The sequence below is a fragment of the Orussus abietinus genome, unplaced genomic scaffold (assembly GCF_000612105.2).
Source record: "Orussus abietinus isolate OABI.00-Male unplaced genomic scaffold, Oabi_2.0 scaffold488, whole genome shotgun sequence".
NCBI classification, from domain to species: Eukaryota; Metazoa; Arthropoda; class Insecta; order Hymenoptera; family Orussidae; genus Orussus; species Orussus abietinus.
Window position 1 is genome coordinate 14,118 of NW_019394640.1, and position 23,556 is coordinate 37,673.

At 44.0% G+C, this 23,556-nt stretch overlaps 2 protein-coding genes across 4 annotated transcripts in view; one reads left to right on the forward strand and one right to left on the reverse strand.

Annotated features, from left to right (window-relative positions):
• The window catches only part of LOC105703377 (mitoguardin), a 51,978-nt gene that overhangs the window by 14,044 nt on the left and 14,378 nt on the right, over nucleotides 1–23,556 (forward strand). The window lies entirely within an intron of this gene.
• The window catches only part of LOC105703378 (protein unzipped), a 38,602-nt gene that overhangs the window by 12,845 nt on the left and 2,201 nt on the right, over nucleotides 1–23,556 (reverse strand). The window contains exon 1 of one of the 2 annotated variants that reach the window (XM_012431739.2): nucleotides 15,546–15,850. The exons of the other annotated variant lie outside the window; for it this stretch is intronic. The gene's annotated coding sequence lies outside the window, so the exon portion shown is untranslated. Of the gene's footprint in view, nucleotides 1–15,545; nucleotides 15,851–23,556 lie in introns of those variants that run through there. 2 annotated transcript variants of the gene reach the window in all.

Below are 23,556 nucleotides of genomic sequence, written 5' to 3' on the forward strand. Positions count from 1 at the left end.
ACGTTTTTTTTTTTTTATCACGTGGAAATGACAGAACCTTTGGGATGGACTAATATTATTGAATTAATTTTTTTTAATTTTGGGAGATTTGATAATTGATTAGTAAGTTGTCAGAGACATTTTTAGAAAGATGAGGCATCACTTTAAGCGATACCGGTAAACGAATTGAAATTCTAAACAGTACTCTGACGAACTTGGGAAAGGGAAGTTATTAATGACCTCCTAAAGAAACGATCACCGAATTGCCTGAGTCATCAAATTGACATTACTTCACGCTAGGGTTAGTCATGTTTCGTTCTTTCAATCTTCCACGCACGATTACGTGGGCGGTTTTACCGGTAAACGGCCCGAATGCCTTTGGAATGATTTGAGAACCAAGTGGAAGGAAACATTGGAGGCAATTGAGAAGTCATTTAAGATTGTGATCGATCGATCGATCGGAAAGCACTCCCGGCGTTATTTCCGATCGTTTTCCGTTCGAAAAATCCAGACTAACGATTCAAATGTGAAATGTCTTAAAGTAAAAAGAGCAAAAGTGAAATTGCGAACAATTGAATGGTCTTTTGATCCTGCCCTAAAAGAGGTCTCATGGTCATTCCTCCTCTGAAAAATCGAGACTTTTAAAATGCAACAGTCAAAAGTCCTAAAGTACAGCTCTGAAAGTCTTATTGCGCAAAAAGTTTCATTACCAACACTTGAATGGTGGGTCTTTTGGCCCTGCCCTAAAGCGGGCCTCATGGCCCCCCAGAGAAAGTCTCGACACTTTAAACGCGAAGGTACTCGTTAAATACAAGGGGAAACCTCCGTACACGGTCAAAAATCACTAAAGAACGGCGCCAGACTTTTATGAGCCGCACTTCGGTGCTAAAATAGCGCCTCTTTTCAAGGCCCTTTTTTCCCCCACGTCAAGGATATTTTTCGCGCGAAATTGCACTTTATGAAGCGCTTTTCGCCGGTGTCAAGGCGCTTTATGCCCTGCCACAAAGGTACGACTAGTGAAACGGCGGTGGAAAACACATCCGCGACGATATAGAGGCTAGAATCGATATTTCGAAGGGGAAATTCATCCGCTCGGACGACATTTCCTCCCCAGATTTTGCCCGATTGCATTCCGCCGGTTTATTCTCCATTAAGCACGCCTGTAACCTACTGACCCCCAGCTGCCTACCGCTTTTATAAGCCACGTCACGGGGAATTTATTTAATTGAGAGCGGCATTATTCCATCCCGTGAGAGAGGATAAGAGAGGAGCAAGGACGGCCCGACTGTCGGCTTCTTCAAGAAAGGGACGACCTACATCCTTTTGTCGATCGATCGTCCCCGCCGGAAGGATGCGCCTCTATGGCCTCAAGCGAGTGTCTTTTCCAATTTTCAATTTTAAAGGCACCTCTAAATCGCAACCACCGAAGTCGGGCCGAGTCTTCGAGCTAACATTTGACACCAAGAGGACACTCGATGAGCGCGGCTAGATAAAATGATTTTAATACATTTTATTCGTTAAAGAGGTTTATTTAAAATTGGAAGATAGGCCTTGAGCCTCCCAACTAACGTTTAATACCGAAAACCACGACTGGATAACTTGGTTTTAACGAATTATATTTGTCCAAATATTTTATTTAGAGCAGTGGAAGGAGACATAGATAGTTATGCAGGAGGAAGAGCTTTTATCTTTTGGTTTTGACAATGGGCGTCATAGGAGACGAACAAAGGGCTTGACGTCGCATCAGGGTATCACCCTGAATGGTAATTAAATCCTTTATCCGGGGTCTGAATAAAATTGAAAACTTGTCGATTTTTAGACGTTACCTTGGCAGCTCTTTATCGAAAATTCTTTTAGCCGGAATGAATGTGTACGAGTGAGGTAAAAAGAGACAACGAGGAGCCGTAAAAGGAGCGGCGCTCTCGGCGGTTTCCCAAGAAAGGGACAGCCTGCTTCCTTTTATCGATCACTCTCCTCGACAAGACGTGCCTCAAAGGACTTCATGTTTTGAACCTTTAAAAGCGAACTCGCACATGTGGCACGATCAAACTCAATTCGTTCTTTCCCGAGCTCGACGGCTCGCCAGTGCGTGACGTTAAACGTGAAACGCAACAAAAGCTTGTTCACTCTCCGATACATTTAGCTAAAAAAAAAAAAAAGATACATTTGAAACTAAAGACCCCGAGGTCGAAAGTTGAGCTCTCCTATACATCCCCCTCTTTCGTAATAAACAAAATTTCCATAATCGCATGTAATAAAATTGCAAAAATCAAAATCCAAGCTTCGGTGGGAGAAGAATGTTGCAATTGTTTTCTCGGTATATTTTTATCTTTTAATTAATGTGACGTTTTAGGTAACGCAGAAATGAAAATCCTAATTTTCATGAATTCATGCAGTAAAATTGCAGATACAAAAATCCATGGTTCGAGGGAAAGAAGTGTCTTAATTTTATCCTGGGTACATTTTGATTTTTAAATTAACACGGAGTTTCAGAGAAATATCGTGACGTTTTTGTTTTTTGAGTCTTTTTTCTCATTGGCCCACTTTCCATCGGCGATCGATCGGCGGAAGGCCGAGAGGAGCCCGAAAAGCAAACATGGAAACTTGGAAATGGGCGAATTCTAACCGAGGTTCGGCCCAACTCGATAGCTCGACGGTTCGTGGCATTGAATAAGAAACGCGAACTCGACACTTGGCCCGAAGGCTGGTTCTGCTCCCAACTTATGTAAATGCTTGGAATTTTTCTCGAGGGATTCGGTAACGCGTGGGCAGCATTGGTACGTACTGACGAAACGTTTCGAGTTAGTGCCCAAGATATCTCTTAACTGCACTTACTGGCTATAATGACCGATCGAGCGTCAAGGAACGAGTCGGGTATTTAAATTAAAAAATTGCTCCATCTCAAGTTTAACATAAAAAAAATTCACATAACCGCTAGTCGCATAGAAATATGGCCAAGAATAATTTAAACGATTCCCTTCTCCTTAAGAAAAAGAAACTGCATAAAAATCAAAGCTTAAAAGAAGAAAAACAGGGGCGCAAAAAAATGAAATCGAGTGGCCAGACGTTTACTTTCCAAGCGTTTACTTTCCTACAATTGTGGAATTCTCGGTGCATTCCCGTAAAAGCAATGTCATTGTCGCCACGACTTTTTAAAGAGATCTTCAGACCGAGACGCGACTCGCGGACGCCTAGACGGAAATATTTTCCGCGCGTTCTCCACGGGCCGGAAAAACGGCGAGAGAGGCGTGGGTAGCAAAAAGAAGACGTTTCCGGGGGAGAAGCCCGGCCAGGGGGATGATTCTCGGAGAGAGAGCCTATCGTGTGGATGGGGCTCATTCTGTGCCGCTTGAATGCCACGAGGAGGCGAAGAATAAGACCGAGGAGGAGGAAAGGGGGAGAGAGAGAGAGAGCGGATGGTGTCTGGCGGTGCAAGTTGAGCGCCCTGGAAGAAAGGGCCGCCGGCTCCCGAGGGATCCTCGCTCGAAAACGGGATTTTCATCTCGGGAAGCGGGACTCCTCCGCGGGTCTTCACGGGGAGAGCCCGGGATTCCGGAAGATTGAATCCGTGAAAAGGAGGACCGCGAGACAGCTGCACGAGTTTCGGGGAATGGCATTCACTTGCACCGACCGATGCCCCAGGTGAAGTGCCTTCAGTCGTGCCTCACCTGGGATAATACCGTTGTGTGGTGTCAGAAAATGCCTTTGATGAAAATGGAGAGATTCAAAGAGGCATGAGATGTGATGTCACGAGATAAACTCTTATATCGCGTATTTTAGACCTATTGTATGTAGGAAATCTAAACATTTTAGGTGCACGAATTTTGGGGAATGGCATTGCGCCGTACGATGCCTCAGGTGAAGGGCCTTCAGTCGTGCCTCACCTGGAATAATACCGTTGCGTTGTGTCAGAAAATGCTTTTTATGAAACTGGGGAGAGTTTAGACAGGCTTGAGATATGACGTATAAATAGTGTATACAATTTTATACGAAACACCTCTCAACAGGTTTTCAGGGAAAACTCGAAATTCCGGTAAAATAGCATGCTCTTGCGCCGCGCGATGCAGCAGGTGGAGTACATGACTCACCTGGAATAATACCGTTGTATTATTTCAGAAAATACCTCTGATGAAAACGGGGGGATTCACGAAAATTTAACGAGATGCGATGTAAAGATACATATATTATATCCACGTGTGTTACACCTATCGGGTACGCGTGGAATTCGATTATCTCGTTTTTTTTTTTTTTCTTCGAAAGCAACGCGCTGAAAAACGCCACCGAGGTCGAAAGAACACGTAATGACCACCTGACTGAGGAAACCTCAGGAAAGGGAAACGCCCTGTAACGGGGAACACTTGCATGGACTTCGGCTCCTCGCGTGACCACTGGGTCATTCAACTAGGAACGAAAAACAAGGAACGAATTTGAAGAAACGAGGGACACCTGACTGGTACCCCGAGTCCTCGTGTCCGGGAAATGACACTCGGGAAGGTACATTTCCGGGCGAACGTAACCTCCCTAACATAAAAACCCACGCCTACTTTTCTCATACCAATGCATTGTCTCAATGTCCCTTTGGAACGGATTAAATCTCAGGAGTGAGACCTCTCAAAATCGTCTAAATTAAGAAAAAGATCCTCCCATTTTCGGTGATTAATCGGAGATTAAAGAGCGGGCCGCATAGGACGAGAACACGTGGCCATCGCGTTCGATGACTCGCGTGACCACTGCACTTCCGGAGAATCGATAAATAATCCCACGGCTAATAAATAATCCACCCCGGGTTCCCCTCGATGGAAAGGTCCGTTGGCAATTTCGAAATCCAATTTCGGGGCCCTCTTAGGATCCTGTCTCGGGGACGAGAATCGAGCCCGAGGTTTTCATTCCGCGTTTACGAATTCCACTCTTCGGGCCCCTCTCGGCCGGTCGAGTTTAACGTAAACGCCACAACCGGCGTAAACCGAGACTGCAGTCTTTATTATTACCGGCGGCTTTGTAACCGAATACACACCCGTTATAATCGGCCAGGGCTCTCCGGAGTGTCCGGACCAGTTTACCAGGACACCCGGGAATAACGAGCGTGTACCTCGGCGCCGTATGCTCGATTTGCCCCGTACAAAGTCGCTCGTACCGTGGGGCTTCCTCGATGCAAATTTCCCGCCACGTGGCCACTTCCTGTTGGACTTTGCGAAACATGGACGATTGAATTTCCCGAAGCGGACGTTTATGTCATCTTATAATTGAAATGAAAATATAATTCAACTACTACTTTCTACTAATAACATAGTTATTAATTTCGCACGGTTTTCACGCCCACAATTAGCATATAATATGTCGACAAAAAAAATTGGTTTTGTAATAAAAGCGTTTATTATATTGGTTCGCTCTGTTATATTGGTGGTGTATAAATGTTATAATGAATGGATTATAAATTTTGGTATTAACCGCCGCGACGAGATTATGGATCGTAAATTGTCAATGTATCTCCTCCAAAAAATTCCCAAAATTTGCACATCTCAAATGGAAGACTCCTCGAAAATCATAACGTACCGCGATAAAAAATGATAAAATAATTTCATTCGTTAACTAAAAAAGGATTCGTGAAGTAATGTCTGATAATTCGGAAAATACTGCGCGTCTCATGAGCTTCATCTCGTGTCAAAGAAAAGGGTTACAAAATAATTCCATTGGTATACGAGTATAATGAAAAGTTTCTGATGAAAAAAAAAAAAGAATCTGGTCCATTTTCCCTGGAAGGATTTCAAGCGCAATAATTCCTGGGTTAATTGAAAAAAAAAGAAAAAAAACCGGCAGAAATCTCCGAGCCTCGAACGAGGGAAACCGTGCCAGCGGTATCCCGGCGAGTCGGAATGCACTTGCACGTGCACTCGCAGGGATATGCAGGAGAGACAGGACATGCCTCCACCCCCGTTGCAGCATACCAAATAAGGGCAATATCGATTTTAGCCGGTTGCATCGCCGCTGGGCGGGGGGACCAGCGTTACCATGATAACCCCCTGTAACCTAAGTCAAGAGCACTTCGTTACGGTTACGCGTGCTCCTTCCCGCAGCCTTTCTCGCTCTCTGGACGCACCTCGCGTGTGCGACACCTACGAGTGGCGGGTCGGGAGAAATAAAAGAAGGAAGAAAGAAACGTAGGGAGTAGCGCGAGAAACGGGGGTGGTCGCGACGGCAAACGAACCCCTTGGCACCTTTGGCGTCGCGGAATTAAGGAGAGCGCGATGCACTTCAGGCCAGACCGAGGAGGACGTCGAGACGACGAGAGCACGCGCGACATCTCGCGGCGTCTTCCTCGAACTACTACTTTCCCGGCTTGGTACCCCTTCAAGGGTGGGACGTTGCTTTTCGGGGCTTTATTTGTACATTTTCGGCGACTCTCCGAAAAGAGAGGACGCTGACTGAGAATGACACCGAGACGAGGGAGGAGATCCCGAGGGTGCCACTCGTGCTCGCCCGCTCGATTGGCTATCTAATATCCGTGTCAATGTGTGGGAACAAACGCACGCGTGTGCGAATTTGTACACGTGATGTATGACTGTACACGTAAGGTCTTTCGAAAAAACGCTGTTTTACAGTCCACGGTTCACTTCATTGTTATTATTTTTCGGGTGAAACGTCGGTAGAAACGTATTTCTGTGTATATGTATATTGACCCCAATGAAATATTTAATTAAATAGTACCAGAGAAATATATATTTCATTCAAAGAATAATTATCAGGCTCAAAGTTGGCCCAATTTCGAAGAAACGTCGCATTCCGTTTATTCGATTCTATTTGAGGGATATAATTATTCTTTGAATTAGCTGCGGTGCTATTCAAAGGGATATTTCCCTGATTCGATGAATTTATTTTTCGGGGAATACGTGTGAACGCGTACATACGTGTATTTCAGCCTTTCCGTAAGATACAAGCTCGACTTGAAATAGTCCCTAGAAAGGATTCCTCCAGAGATAAAGTCCGTAAGGCGTGTAAAAGTCATACGTCCGGTGTAACGCGAATAACGTCACCTCTAATACTCGCCGCGTTGCGTCATCTCGTCCTGAGGGTGTTTGCCTTGCCACTTATCTCAGCGGAGAGAAAAGGAGGAGGGAAGAGAAACACAAATGTGAAAAAATGGAGAGAGGCTGCCGAGCCTCATCTCGAGTACGGACCCAGCTGATTGCGTGCATATCGAAGCGGTACACGCGAGGAGTACCGCTATCGAATGATCGCGTTTCTTCAAGGACCAGGATGCTCTACAAATTTTACCCTGAACTTGTACACCTGATTGATATATATATGTTATCAATATAATGCAGATACAAATATCTAAACGCGGATAAAAACAGGAATTCAAAGGTGAGGTCGAGACTTCGAGGTTCTGGTTGACCATGAAGACATCCTCAGAGTTCTCGATAGAAATATAACGTTTCAGGATTTTTTTTTTCTCGTCACGTAAACGGCGCAAAACCTCAAAAAATCGAAACCTCGGAGAAAGCCGAGACCCCCTTTAGAGAGACCGCTTGATTTCGAAACTCAGGGCCAGGAAGACCTCGATATCTTAGAGCCATCGATCTTGGTCCTCCGAAGCAGCCTTGGGGACTTCTACGAGTCCTCGAAGAGGGACGAGGCGAGCTTATCCCTCGATCGACAGATGATTGCGCAAAGGAGAGCGAACGTGCATTTTGACGCGGCCCGATGAAGATCATGAAGAGCTCGAATCGAGGGTACGCTTTTTGTGTCACCGAGCCCCCGATTAACGATAAACCTCATAATCGAGGCCTGGAGTTACGTCAACGGCATTGCAATCACGGTGCACCAAAGGCGAATCAAAATGCACTGTTAAGCCAGTAGTCCCGAGTATTTTTAGACCGTGACACGTGGACATGATGATGCGACCTTCTAAAGTGTCTTCTTCCTTGTTTTTTAGATGACGAGCATATCACATGGGATCACAATAATAGCGTGATAAAACAGTCTCTTAAGCAACCAACTATGAGAGAATATTTTTAAAGCGTCAACATTATCATATAATATCGCAAGGGTGGGGCAATTTAGTTTTCTTTTCTTCTTTTTTTTTTTTTTTGGGAAAGTTATTACGTATGGAATCGCAATGATTGCACGACGAGGAATTTTTCTTCAGAGAATATCATTTGTAATATGATTTTAATTCATTGAATGAATAATTTTGGAATTAAATGAGAGATTCACGAGGATCTAAAGGTGGATTGGCCCTCTTTCTTCTATTGATTTTGTCTTATAACGGGATCGGTATAATACCGAAGAAAGCCGCGACGACCGCAGAATTGATTTTTGCAAATCTCAAGAATTACGAGTGTGGTTTACCGGAGGATTTACTCGATGAAAGACTCTGCGTTTACCCGGAATCGCCAGGGAAAGATGCTGGACCGCAAAGTTCTTGCAATGCGTCGTTCGACTTCGGCTTGTAAAGATCGGCGAACAATAGGAAAGAAAAAAAAAAGAAAAGAGCGACAGCGACCCTGACCAAATTGCAAACAATGAGGCCGTGAATGGGCGGCTCCGGCGCAGCTCTTCGAGAAACGATTAGTCGGATATGCCCTATTAGCAACTAAGAGGTCAACGGAGAAGTCAATGGACAGCTTCTTCTGCATCTCGAGCGTAATTGTGCTCCAGAGAGGCTGCGAAGTCGTCCAGGAATTATGCAACAGCTCGGAATCCAGCTATTCTCAGAAATCTGGATCGCCAGAAAACCTCAGGAAATTCCAGTAATCATTAACTTATCGTTTCAATTATAAACTCCGCGCTAAACCGATTCACTCTGTTGGGTTACATTTACATTCCCACAGAAGATAACTCATATCATCCGAAATCATGAAACTATAGTTACCCAAGACAAGGGTGATTTTACAATTTCCTTTATCAGAGTATAACACGAAACCCGGAGAATTTTCCCTAGAAATACGCTTTTCGATTATAAATTTCATGCCATGTAAGCCCTTTCTATACACTTTCTCGTTATAGGGAATATCTCAATTTATGGAATTATCAATTTGCCCATTGCGAGCGGTATATTCTAATTTCCCGTATATCAGCGCATAGTACAAAATCTGGAGGATTTAATCTCAAGAGCCTCTATTTAACGGCGAGCATTATCTCGAACGGTACACGAGATTCGTGCCATTCACGGAGAAATAAAAAGTTCGCGTGCAACTCCGTGAGTGGATTTTCCGACCGCGGAAAAATGGTTTATTCGCGGTCGCGGTGATTGATCTCGTCTCTAGGCGCAACAAGTTTTCCGCCTTAACGATGCACGGCATGAAAGATACGCCTGACGTGGAGCGACTTCTGGCACTTTTCTTTCTTCCTTTTCACGGCGAATTACTGAGAGGATTGCATTTATCTCAGGTAACCTTAAACGGCCTTTTTCGCATATGGCGAGATGTCCCTCCGGCGCATGCAAATCTCGGAAGCATTTTTACCTTGACAGGGAAATTATGCGCACACGGTCGAAACAATTAATCTTGGCGCAGTGCGCAAAGCTCTCGGCATTGGACGGATCGTAAAGTGCGCATGGTCCTCGTCCGAGGACACTTATGACTCGACATTGAACGAGTACCTGCGATGACAGTAAGCACTTCCTGTGGGATATCCAATGCTCGCCTACGGTCGGGATGGACGTTGACGAGGTCAAGATATACATTGGCGAAGTCGGGAAAATCACGTTGGCGAGGTCAGGATTCACGTTGGCGAGGTCAGAATTCACGTTTGCGAAGTCAGGATTCACATTTACGAGGTCAGGATTCGCGTTGGCGAGGTCAGGACTCACGATGGTGAGATTAGGATTCACGTTAGCGAGATTAGGGCATTCAGCAGGCTGAGTCTCACCGCCCCGACTTCACGCGAAAATTCCACATCTTTCCTGAGAAAGAAATTTCATTGAACCAAAGAAATATTTGGTTAATTCAAAGAATAATTGACTCGGATAAACTCGAATAAATCCCATGCAACGTTTCTTCAGAATTATGACAATTGATTTGAATTTATTCGAGTGAAATTATTATTCTTTGAATTAACAAAATACTTCTTTGGTGCGTTGAATTTTTTTTCTCTCAGTGTAACATACTTTGGAATTACGTTAAAATCATTATAGAAATATTACAAAGTATTAGAAATAGGAATATATTAGAGAGAAAGCAACAAGTTCTCCTTCTAGACCTTCGAGCCAAGAATAAAATCTATTACTATTAGAAGAAAAATACGAAAAATAATATTAGGAGAAGAGTCGACTAGAAGATGCCATTCCCGACTCGTCTCAGAAATTAAATAAACGTTATTTTTCCTCTCCGTCTGCTGTCTGTTTAATATTGCAACTCAATGGCTCTCCCATGGCCGGGATACATTATTCGATACGAGGTTCTCCGAAGATATTTTACGACCTCCATAAAAACTCCATGCAAATTGAACCTTGGTAGACATCAATCGTCGATCCCTTTCGCAAGCGGTCGGTCCACGCGAATCCGCATTGAGGAAAAAAACGGAGAATAGACGAAGACTCTCGTCCCTAAATGCAAATACGAGAAGGGTGAACTTAAACCGCTTAAGTTCAGGGAAAGTCTGGCGGAATCCTTCGGACAATGGGAAAGAAGAACGGCAAATTTTTCGAAGAGACTTGCGGTGCGGCCTTCGCGATACAGCCTTTAACTTCGTTAAAAAAAAATATGGAAACGTACCAGCCTATAGAAAAAAAGACCTGCAAACAGGTGCAGGTATGTTAATTAATTTTTTCTTGCGTCGAGCGAAGTCTGTTTCTCACGTTCAATAAATGCCGTCCGAAGGAGTTCGTCGTGTCTTTTAACCATTTAATTGTCATCCGGGCAGAATGCTCCGTTGCGTGTTTCAAGTTTTCCGGATTTCCTCTAAATTTAGGCCAACGTTCAATAAGATAAATCGCGCTTCCGCTGGTTACGATCCCAGAGCACACGAGGTGCGCAGTTCTCGTTAATTCGTTGTACAACCTTCGGGCCACCGTTCGTATACGTGATACCACCTACACCTCAAGGACGCCTACCGAACTACTAGATTTAAACGTATAATAAAATCCTGTTATCGCAGCTCTAAAATAACGTCGCGTGGGACGCGGCATCCCGTGCTGTCAACGAAGCCGTCTTTAACAAAACAATTATCACGGAAAAATATTACATACCAGAGGCAAAGTAAACAGAAAGAATGTGACCTTCGACGACGATAAACGTGTACTCTCCAAACTTCGCGTGTTTTATTTCTTAACATCTTTCATTCATACTTTGTGGCAATGTAAAGATACGTTCCATGGCAGTGCCTCGTAACTTTACAAGATGGTGATAAAACATTTTACAATTTTTGGCGTACGTTCATTAATTTATTAATTTTTCCATTGCCTTTCCTCCTAGTTCACCAAGTACAAACGGCTTTTCCGGCAATATCATACTAATTGTAAGGGAATATGAAAGCATTAATTAACTATCATTGACCCGCAAATACCGCGGCGTCATCGATAATTGAGGCGGCCCATTATTCCCCGCGAGACTTCCTACATATTCGAGTCAATGTTTGCAATACCCGGGAACGCAATTTGCGATCATTGCGCCAATTCGCCACTCCACTTCCGTGTTCAAACATTGACAATTCTCGTTCTCCGATACGATCCGCATTTCGAAGCCGATGAATTTCCTGGAGGCTTCGAAACACGTCTTGCGATGTCTCAGGACCTTTCCCGGACCGGAAGTGGGCTTCCTAATTACACGAATCGTCATGAGAGGACTCGAGAAAAGTCATCCGGTGGTGACAATGAGTCAACGTCCACCAATTCGAGTCGACGTTCCGTGTCGGTCTCGCTGACGCATCTCGGCGATCATCTCGACGATCGTCTCGACGAGATCGGTCAAGATGATCGCCGCAGCATCCGACGAGGGAGCCGTCTGGTTTTATCAACTTTTACCGAGAAAACCATTACACGGCCCACGTCGGCACGAGCTTCTCGAGCAAACGACCAGGAACGATTTCGACGAAGCACTGCTGGTTTTTTCGTCTCCCTTTTTGTTCCTCTTTCTTTTTTTTTCTCCTGCGTTAGCCGTAACAGAGATTTCAGGTCGCCGTTTTACTGGACGAGGACGAGGAGCCTGGGAAATGGGAGATTTTCCAATCTTAATGTCTAGAGGTGAAGAGTAAGAAGTCCGCTCTTAAAAATTGTAAATTGTCCAGGCAAAATTAAGATCGGGTAATCAAAACGTAATAACCCTAGCGAGGATTAAATTCTGAAGAAAATCGGGGAATTGGAGGACGAGATTATGGGAGAAATTGGAAAAATGCTGAACCTCCGGTATTCAACTAGGAAGAACGAATGAAATATCATTTGCATCCTTGAACATCGAATAATTAATGAGAAACAATCTATATCAGTAGAGTGGAAGTACTAATGCAATACGTCCTTTCACGAAATTTCCTTTCCAATGCAGATATGACGAAGGCGTTTCGCTTTAAGTAAAAATCGATAAGTGATCGGACGCCGACCCGTTAATCGTGATAGTTCTTGGAAGATGATCAAGATCTTGAGGAATTACGAGCCGACTTGACGTTGCATCTCTTCCAAGGCATTATATGCTAATTCGCTGTCGCAGCCTTTCCGCGGGTCTTCCCTGCGACATATGAATATAAATATGAGAAGTGGACGTTAACACTTTTACATTTAGAGAACATCTTAACAATGGCCCACGCTGTCGGATGTCTACTACGACGCCGACCATCGATCGTCTCGCGATTTTTCTTGGATGATCAAGATCTCAGAGGAGAACAAAGCGTTGGCGTTAAATCGCTGCTTGAAATTGGCCCACTTTCGAGGCGCGATATGTTAATACGCCAAAGTGCCGGCAGAATGGCTGTGGTTCACACCTCGTGGCGAGAAAAGAAAAAAACTGCACATTTGCATGACCATGCAACGACCTGTTGACTGAGGGGTGTGTCCCTCTTTTCGATGATAACAATAATCTCGGGATGACGGGGTAAATTCGTCGTTTATACCGTTATCAGGTTCGACGATTACCGTGAAAATGAAATTCATTCCTCGAATCTGACGTGGGAATTTACATTGTACAATTTGAAATCGCAAATGAGAATCGCGAATTTCACAGGGATGCATTTCATTCACGATGATGCACTCTATGCAAGAGTGATGCACGATAATGGCGCCGCGGGGTCTCGTCCTTTGTCTCATGGCAAATATGCATGAAAGGAAGCAGAGTAAATCCTCGGTAACGCGAATAATGGGATTGCGAGGCAAATTTTCTTCCCGTTTTTTTCTCCCTAATAAAAAGTCGCGATTCACTTTATGGGAACGGCCGATGGCGCCGCGAGGTCGACCCGTCCGTGCTTAACAAATGCAATTGTCCGGGAGAATAAATTCCTGTTAACAGACAGGAAGAGTCGCGAAGCCGTGCATACATCCTGATGGCAAAAGTTCGTCTGACTTGGAGAGAAGTTATCCGTGTTACTGGGTCAGCCTTCACGAAAAGAAATACAGATTCACCCTGATAAGAGTAATCGAGAGGCGGAAAGTGCTTTCCTTCGTATGGGGAGAAATTGAATCAAACTGGAAACGAAGTCGATGATGCCGACTCTTGACATTTACTTATTTCTACATTTTTCCTTTATAAGCGTTACGCCTTCAAGCAGCAGAGAAAATTTGTAACGATCCTTGCAATAGTGGATCACATAAGATAAAATATATCAGGCAGCTTCGTTTTTCTGGAAAATTGGAAGCTGCTGAAAATATAGAAATACCAGTGAAATGGCACAAGTGGGAAAGAATTTATCAGACTTTTTCGCAGGGGTATATCGAACAATTATTTAAGGCATCGTTTAAAAAAGCCTAAAAAGGAATTTTTCATTTAAATCTTTTCTTTCGCTCTGCACGCATTTCATTCACGTTTCACTTTGCATAGAATTCTCGAACCCTGGAAATATTACCTCTCTAATTCCGCGAAATTTCCACGGCTTCTCGTTATTAAAATGAAAGGAACGAAATTTCAATTACCGAATAACACGTGAGGCCGAAATGCGAGACACTTTTGAGCAAAGGATTTAAAAGACGCAAGTATCCGCTCGATGGCATTTCCTTGTCCTACTTCCCTTTTTTATATAGGCCTAGCATTTATGCGTGTACATACATCTATTCAGCACCTAAAGGTCTCGCCTGGAGGTTCATTGGAAATGCCGAGTAATCCCTGGCGACTTCCCGCGTGAGAGAAGCTCTCATTTAGCCTAGCAAGTCATTTAAATTACGAGTAGACATCACTACAGTAAATAAACCCCACGATAAATGAAACGCCCCACTTAACAATTAATTACAGACTGTATTATTCCCAGGTAACGTAAACTAATATAAACTCACCTAAACGGCAACTCTCTCAAACAAAAAACACCTTACAAATAATAAAAAAAGTGTCTTGCAAAAAAAAACATCCATTTTCGTTGCAAATATTCTCAGGTTCGTTTGAGTCATACAAAAATTCCTAGGAGTACGTATTTTATTTCTTATTTCATTCCCACGTTGTCGGTAAAAATCGCTACTGAGTCGCCTTAAACTCTTTGTAAAGGAATAAGTACTTCGATGTTTGGAGCGACAAGTACCGAATACTCTAAGAGTGTCAACCACGCGAGTTTATTCCTCTATCAGGAATATATCGGCCATCGAAATGTCAGGACGACCCCCCGTCTAGTTCCGACCTCGTTTCCACGGTGCAGTCCCGTGAATGAGTCCCAGCCCGGTGCAACCACCGAGTGCACTCGAGGGTGCACCTTGCACTCGCTCTCGAATCGCGCCGGTGGCGGCCGCTAGGTTAAAAGCTCATTTTGCTATAATCACGTCATTTTTATTGGACGTAACCGGGCCGATCCGCACTTAACGCATGGCTCCATTACCCAATGACGTCCTGTAATGCATATGCGGTGTCCGCAAGGTGCATTCGACGGTGGTAAAAATCTGCCGGGAAAAAATCCTCTTTATCAGCTATTAAAAAAAAAAATTAGTTAAGTACTTTTCCTTCTCTTTACTAATCAAAATTCAACTTAATTATGTATACTGAATATCATTGATAATATATATATTCAATGATAATCTAATTATATACATCAAGATGCGTTTTTAGTATGGAGATAATGGAGTTTTTTTTATGGTTGCAAAATATTTCAGCGGGAATAAATATTTTGTCGACCAGGTAAGGGAGTTAATGTGCATTTTCAATGAATGAAGGAATTTCTATCGGTCATCCGCTCACGCCCGTGTTCTCTTTACGTCGATTGCTCGTATGCACTTCGGGACATCCGCAAAACGGGCGCCTCTAATCGCGGCGCATCGCACTGCATCTCGTCACGTTACAGCGCGACACTCGCGATGCGTGGTCGGAGCATGGAAAATGCATATCCTTGATTAGAAGTCAATCCACTTCGAGCGTGACGCGATTTTTGACTCGAGACTTAGCGTAACGGAAATCGGCCTTTGAAGGAGCACAAAGACTCGACTAATATCTCATAAATCAATCGCTCACCTGTGATGTTCTCGTAATTGGACCGTGTTATGCGTAAGCCAGGATACCTCCGAGGGGTGCCGATAAATGCCGATAAACTTCTCATTAAATGCGCTTCCTTCTCCGAGCAATAATGCTATCGATAATTTATTAGTAAAAGCTTCGAAATACGGCCGATAGATCCTCTAAATTAATTTCAAGAATGCGCGGCGCCGCGTTAAGAGACGTCGCGACGCGTCACACACGCGCTCGGTCCCATCACCTGCTCGTTGCACCGGTTTTGCGCGTATACGCATTGCGTGTCCGTTGACGCGAGTTAAATCGAGCACGGGCCCAAGTGCGTGCGCTTAAACCGCGCGGCGTTTGTTTGCAAGGACGCCTCGCGTCGCCGGTAATTGCGATTAATTTCCACCTAATCGACTTCCCCGGGACGGGATTCCAGATCTTGCGTAATCGCGTAATGGCCGAGGACGCCGCGCTCCTCGATCCGCTTCCGCGTCTCCTGGATTATTCCCCCACGATAACTAACGAGCCTTATCGGCCAAATTTCTGGGTGGCCTCCTGTGAGAGCGACGACCATAATTATAACGTCACGGGGTAAATCAATCGATCTGGGAAATATTTTCATTGACATTAATAGAGAGTTCTGGGGAGACGCGATAAGACGATCATCACCTCTTCGACATATCTCTTGTATGTTTATTTTGCGTTTTAATCGTCATTAAATTGATTATTCTCGAGATGGATAGTATTTATAGCCGGGTTAAATTATAAACTATAAATTGTATGATTTATAAGGAATAATTATCTCAGGATATCTAGCCATGATCAGACCCCGAAGGTATCGATCGAAGATGTCCGCGGTCAAGAAACTGGTATTTAATTTAACGCCGTGTTAAATTATTGTCATCTGTCGGTATTATGGATTTGTATTTCGCATCCAGACGTATTATTAGAAGCCGTAGATGGGGATTGTGATTTGGTTATAAATAATCATTCCTTCCGTCTTCCTAGGGATTAGCGACCCGCGCGTGCGCGCGTTCAAGTCTCTCGATTTATCTCAGCGGCCGATGGCTGGTTAATGGACGCGATTCCCGATTAAATCGCCGTGTAATCGACGCGTCGGCACTTTTGTCGCGACGATCCGTCACGGCTGGCTAAAGTCGCCAATTGACGAGTGTCCATGGACACCGGCCCGTCCTCAAACGAATCGCGAAAATTGCAATTGCAAGCCTGCAACGGGTATTGTGTAATCGCGGGGCGAATTCCGTCATCGCGGCTGCGTCCAAGGCCGTCGATGCACTTGTCCTTTGTGTCACGTTCAAAGTATCGAGCAACCTGTTCTACCATTGTGTGCCCATCGCGATTAATACACAAATTAGATGCTCGAGATCCTCCGAGAGTGACATCCGAAGACTCTCCCGCGACGCCATCTTGCCGACGTGATCGGACTCTTCGAGACGTTTCAATAATTAATTATCGATTCCACCGTTTGATTACCAGCGTTGAATCTGTGTTTATATTCTCCTACAGATACAAAATATTCAAAATGTTAATATCCCTAACGTTTCGTAATTTAATCATTTTCACTGAAACTCCTGCTCCCCCATATTTCATGTGTCGCGCTCCGCGTTCTCCATCTTTTTTTAAAGATCCCCCGGTAAAAGTCACGATGAGGAAATGTTTTGTTTTTTACCTGAAATCTCGATTGGAAATCCAAGCCATCATGAAGTCTAATTAGAGCGAATTAGTTTAATTTATTAGGTACTTGTCTGTTAGAAATCGGCTCGCCTCCGCCGCTTACAAAATGGCGTCGTCAGTTTTCGCACCTCGCTCGTTACCCCGCGTTATTTAGGTGCCAATTACCGTGCTGACGTCGAAAGAATATACGGAATTCTCGATGAATAACGAGAAATTAATTTCGCAACGGGCCCTGAATAGCATTATCCGTTCGAACGGTCGCAGCTGTTCGGGAACACTAAAAGTCCCGCCACGGAAGCGGCGCACTCGATTACCGATGTATGCACATCACATTAAGCGCTAATCGATCTCTACCCTCAGGTAAATTTACCGGACGACTAATTCCGCCAGTGGATGGCCGCACACTCCCTCGCCGTGCTTTCCTGCCTACAATATCCGATCTCGAGTAACAAAAGATCGAGGTCCGATCGTACCGTTACGCAAGATTTGCGAGTCTTTGTGTAATTCCAGCTCCAGGTGATCGTGTAACCGCGCGATGTCGATCGCAGACCGAGTTGGGTCTATTTAACGATAAAGAACACGGTCTATTAAAAAAAAAAAAAAAAAAGAAAGAAACTTTAACCAAATTCTATTTTTCATCCCTTTGGACCCCGAAAAACTGGGGCGCCATTAATGTACATTCGGGGATTTCAATGCGTGAGAAGAACCGTCCAGGGAAAGAACTCTACCCTGTCAAAAATGTAATTATTTTACATAATTACGGGTTTACTTTATTGCCAAATAAAGTTTCCTACAGATTAAAGGATTTATTTCAATTAATTTTAACTGGCAGTTTTTTTAAATAATAACCTCAATAACATATTTACACCCGTGGAATGGTTTGCAAGTTTAAACGTCTAGATGGCCACTTTATCACGCAGCTTCCTCCATTTCCGGTATTAGATATCAATTCTTGGCAAATCACGCCAGGAGAAACCGAGCCCTGCAGCGAGTCTGCAAATCTTAGGAGTCGGATCTTAAATTATCAGCGTTATCATCGGATGAGTCAGGCGAGATCAATGCTCCGTCGCGGCGATTACTTAGTCACAGAGGATCGCAGCATCTCATGAATCAGACACATATCGGGGCGAATCATTTATTAAAGGCCTGCTCTCTTGTTTCCTGAAAGGATGCGCGCTCCCATTCGGTTTTAGATCCTGACGATGTAAACGAGCCGGCGGCGAGGGGGGCGGGTTTTAAATTATATATCCATGGCCGGATCTACTCCCGCGATCGGAATCTCTGCCAAAGTCGGAGTATCGGAGATCCGCGAGGTGCACGCCTCTTCTCGAGGAGAGAGAATTCCCTCGAGAGAAACGGCCGAAGCGGCTCGATAGAAGAGACATGAGAACCTCGGACTCGATCGACCGTGAGATCGAGCTCTTCGAGTTGCCGACCTCGAAAATCCAGCCCTGAAGTTCTTCCCCACTCGGGGGAAAAATCAACCCCCGAATTTTCAGGCTATCTAGGGATGAACTATCGCCCATTAAGGTGATATGAAAGTGGCGTCCGCGGGGAACCTAATGAAAATTTTCTTCGAAATGGGTGTGCCGAATTATTTGACACTTTAACACGTGATTACGGAGGTCCTCCGAAAGAACCCGATGTTCGTGAAATTTCATTTTTCGAAAAAAAAAAAATATGTCTTTTTTGGTTCTTGTCCGAGATAAATACACATTTTTGCGAAAAATGAAATTTCACGAGCATCGCATTCTTCCTTAGGACCTGCATAATCTCGTGATGAAGTATCAAATGATTCGGTGCACCCAATTTGGAGAAAAATTATATAAATATTTAGATTTTTTGGTATGTATGTATGACACTTTCATATCACCTTAAGGTTTCAAATTATTTGGGGCACCTGGTTAGGAGAAACGTTTTACCAACATTCTCACGTTTTGATATACGAGTATATATAGAATGACCCTTTTACGTCACCTTAAAAAATGGTAAAGCGGTAATTCGTAAAGTGAGAACAACCTGTACTCGATTACAGGAAGAGGGCTCCCGGTCCCTCCTGGTGGACTGGAGCGCAGAGCAAACTCGTGGCGAACCTGAGGGGGGAAAAAGCGGTCCTGGCATTTCATTGAAGAACGCCGGAGAGGTTCTCGGTGCGACTGGACCCGGCAAACATTGACATTTCCAAAGTGTTCTCCGACAAGTGGCAAGGTGCTGCCTCCAAGTCGTAAGCGCGCCGGATGTACGTGCGACGATTCGACTCGAATGGCGGACGCGAATAATTCTGCCCGCCGCGATCTAGATATGCTCTCTGGCTTATCACGACTCCACGGCGCCATTAACCTCCGAAAGATTAGAGATAGTCGTTCCTAGAAAAATCCACGCTAGGGAGAACATTAATCCTTAATAGAAAAGTATTTTAGAAATTAATTTAAAAGAAAGTCGCTTGATCCGAAACCATCTCGATCTATTCTCTAAAAAATGAGAATAATAACTAATCTGTATGAAAGTTAAGCCTTAAGGATATGCATTGTGATGATTGAAGAAATTTAAGGTATCATGAAAGGGTCATTATATTTATCAAAACGTCGAAACATTTATACAAACATTTCTCGAAAATAGGACGAAGTGATCGACCGAGTCTAACTATTGAATAATAAGTAATAAATATCGACTTCCTAGGAACCTTTCATTTCGTTGCTCCACTGGTCGGGGCTTTGTTTATCGTTCATTTTTCCTCGGCACTTCGGTAAATTCAACGAACCGTAGGATTACTTGATAATCGAGAACCGCGACACAATTAAGCGAAAGATAAATATAGACCGAGAAGTCGAAGAACGGTAATAAATAAAACCGCTTATCGGGGTCCCTGCATCGGGTTCGACCGATGGTAATATCCGTTATCACTTTGACAAAACGGGTCGGCGTTAATAGCCGTGCGAGTGCCAATTCGAGTGCGGTTGCCGTTATCAAGGCTTCGATTGTAAAGGGGTTTCTTCGGTGGTGACTCCTTGCTCTGAGAGAGCTCGATTATTCCCGATCCATTCCGAGGATTACCTCTAAATTGTCCACAGTCGACGAGTAATTATCATTTATGAAGGGTTCGTTCAGTTGATCACTCCAATATCTCGGATAATCATCGAGATTTTCAAGCATCACCCTGCTCGCCAAAAGAACTTCATCGCCTAAAAATCAGAGTTCCGCATACCTCGATAGCCATTAATGAAAAGAGCCATATATCAGTGATTATAAGTACTTTTCAAACAAAAATAGACGACACCTGTTAATTTCTAATTTGCACGATTTTTATCTTTAGCTACTGTGATTTTCTTGGCGAACATTGTAATCTACCAGACACAAAATACGCAAAATAAACGACTCCGGGAGAAATGTTAGAAATTCTACAAGTATTATCAATTGCGTGGAAAATAAGAGTCCATTTTTTAATTACTCCTTATTTCATAGTGAAATTCAATAATCGCAGCCAAGGCGTTAACGACGCGGGAATAATTTTCATTTTTTAATTATTTAAAGATCAGCCCATCTTAGGTGAACTTCGCACTCACGACTCATCTCAAATCGTCGAATAAATGACTTTACCCGCGTTTCTCGTAAGCTCAGCACGACACCGATAGACTCGCTTCGACACCCGATAGTAAAAGCCGTTCCGGCAGGGCGTAAAAAGAAACAATATAGAAAAAATATATATATACACACGTATATTTACAACTCCACCAGTGCTGTAAATCCAGCGGCAGTAAGCGTTATCGTGACTTCTGTTATGAAAGCGGTCTCGTTACGAACAAACCACAGCCTCTGGAACCCGGGGATATATTCCGCGGAAAGGATTCGTTCCGTCAGAGTAGCTCGAAAAGCCGTACAGTAAAAGCATATCTCACGGATTTACGAGAAAAAGGGGAGGAAGGAAAAAAAAATAAGGGAACACCTTTCCGCCTGGCGGAGCGTCGTCTCGCGCGGTTTAACTTGAATCCATTGCCGGTAATTGCTAATAATAATATCTACACGAGATATCAGTGGTACGCGAAACTTTTTCCAACTCCAGTGATAAGGCGAACACGAAATTGCGAAATCGTGACATAAAACGTTAATAAAATTACCTCCTTGGATTAATTGGAAGTCAATCTCTGTCTCGATGATATCGAGCAACTGGTATTTAAGCATTTTTATTTTCTACGGGAATTTTTCCTCCACCGGATCCTTCCTGGAGGATACTTTTCCCCGAGATAATGAGTCCTTTGAGCGAGGATTCCCGTTACCGTCAACCCGTTCCTTCGAGAGCCGAACATCGCGGACGCGATCCGTTCCAATAACTCGAAAGCACGAGAGCAAAGCCGTATCTCGCTGATTTGAAAAAAAGGCATTTGAGTTAGCGGCCTCTCGACTCGAACTTCCCGTCCGGCTTGGCTTGATCCCAATCTACGAGTCACGTAGAAATTACATTAATTTCGCGCCGCGGGTCAATGGTGCTCTCCGAGCCTAGGAGGGGGTCGATTAACACCCCTAGAAAATTATTTCCGTCGGATCGCCATTGCCGCAATGACTTAAAAATCACCTCGGGCTACGTCTACTAATAATCAAAATTGACAGTAAGCTTAGACGATCGTCTCGACATGACAGAATAATTCCTGCAAGAAAATGTTCCTCGTGACTCGCGTTCATTAAATTCCCGATTGGCACCACTACGTCGGAAATATTCGCGTGTCATTTTTTACTACTTTTTAATACTTTCTCTGGGTGGTAATTTCAGCAAATAATGAAACCGGATCATCCGGTACCGCTTTTTGTACCTCGAGCGTCATTGCTTTGATGGCTCCAAAAATCACTCAAGCTATTTGCAATGATAATACAAATTGATAGTGGTCATGAATATTCACTTTGACTGGGCGAAGTAATTCCTGCGCGCGGAAATGTGTTCATAAAAAATCGTATTCATGACATTTCGGATTCCCACCGTCGAAAATATACTTGCGTCATTTTTTTTTTTTAACTTTTTCTGGCCGGTAATTTGACGAAAAATAAAACTGGATCGCCCGGTATCGGCAGCTTTTTGTTCTTTGAGTCTGCCAGGCTCTGAACGACTGGAAAGCCCTCGACGAAGCAGCATCCCGTGGGTTTGACGAGTCTCTTTAATTAAAAACCTTCCCGCCCTGAGTTCCGCATTTACCACAACCCATTGAACTCAGTGAGCAATAATCCCGCTCGACGATTTACTTTATTTTCACACGTGATAAAAAAGGACTCTGAATCTTGCTAGCCCTTTTTTCCACGACTCTCCGAACGATTCGCAAGCTTTCTACAAAGGCGCAAAAGAGCTATTAAAATTTCACCGTGCCGTGAGATTCCCTAACACGGGCTCATTTTTTTTTTTTTCCAATAAATGAAACCCCGCAATTATCATCAGTCCTTTTTGCATCCACGTTCGGCAACTTTTCAGGTGTCCAGCGATAAGGCGATAAAAAAAGCATCATTTCTTCTCCCTGGGTGCACAGACCGAATAAAAGTCATTGCGCCACGCAATGGTTTCTTGCAAAAAAAATTCCCCCGTTATTCCCGGCTCTCATTCCCTTCCAAATGAGAGAAGCGGATAAAAAGGCGCCACTCTACAGCGTCGTCTCGCGTTTTGTGCCATTTTTAATAGCAGGAAGAAAATAAGAAACCAGGAGAAGCGTGTCTCCCCATATCAGCTTTTTCTCCCGCGCGAAGTCCAGAGTCTAAAAAATCCTACGTGACAAATCGCTCCGAAGGAAAAGCCGACTTAAAAGGAGGTAAGATTAAGGACTCGGGAGAACCCGTGACAAGATTATCGAAAGAAAAAGCCACTCTTTGTGGACAAGCTTCGAGTCCAATCGGCTGATAGAGAGAGAGCAGAGGCAATATATAATTTCTCCCCGCACTTCTCTTAACGTAGGCCTCTTAACGAGCTCGAGCTCTAATTGGATATCGGAATAATGGATCCAATTCCCCGATGAGTAGGCCTAGGACGGTTCCGGGCGGAAGGATTCCCTCTTCTGCTTCCGGGTGTGCACGGGGTGCAACCAATGTCCTGCATAGCGAAAAGGTCGCATCGATCGGCCTCGAAGACGCCGACTTAAACCCTGAGGTTAGGCTCCGCGGAGGTTACCCTTGTGATTTTACATGAATTATTAGATTCGACATAACCTAATATCAAACCCTAATCTACGCAGGAATTCGAAGAGTCGCGTATGTAGTTACCTTAAACGTGAACTGAAATCCTTGAATTTCAGATTTATCGAGGACATCCCGTTGTTTTGTTCCATTCTACTGTAGGCACGGCGTTATCAGTTAATGTAAC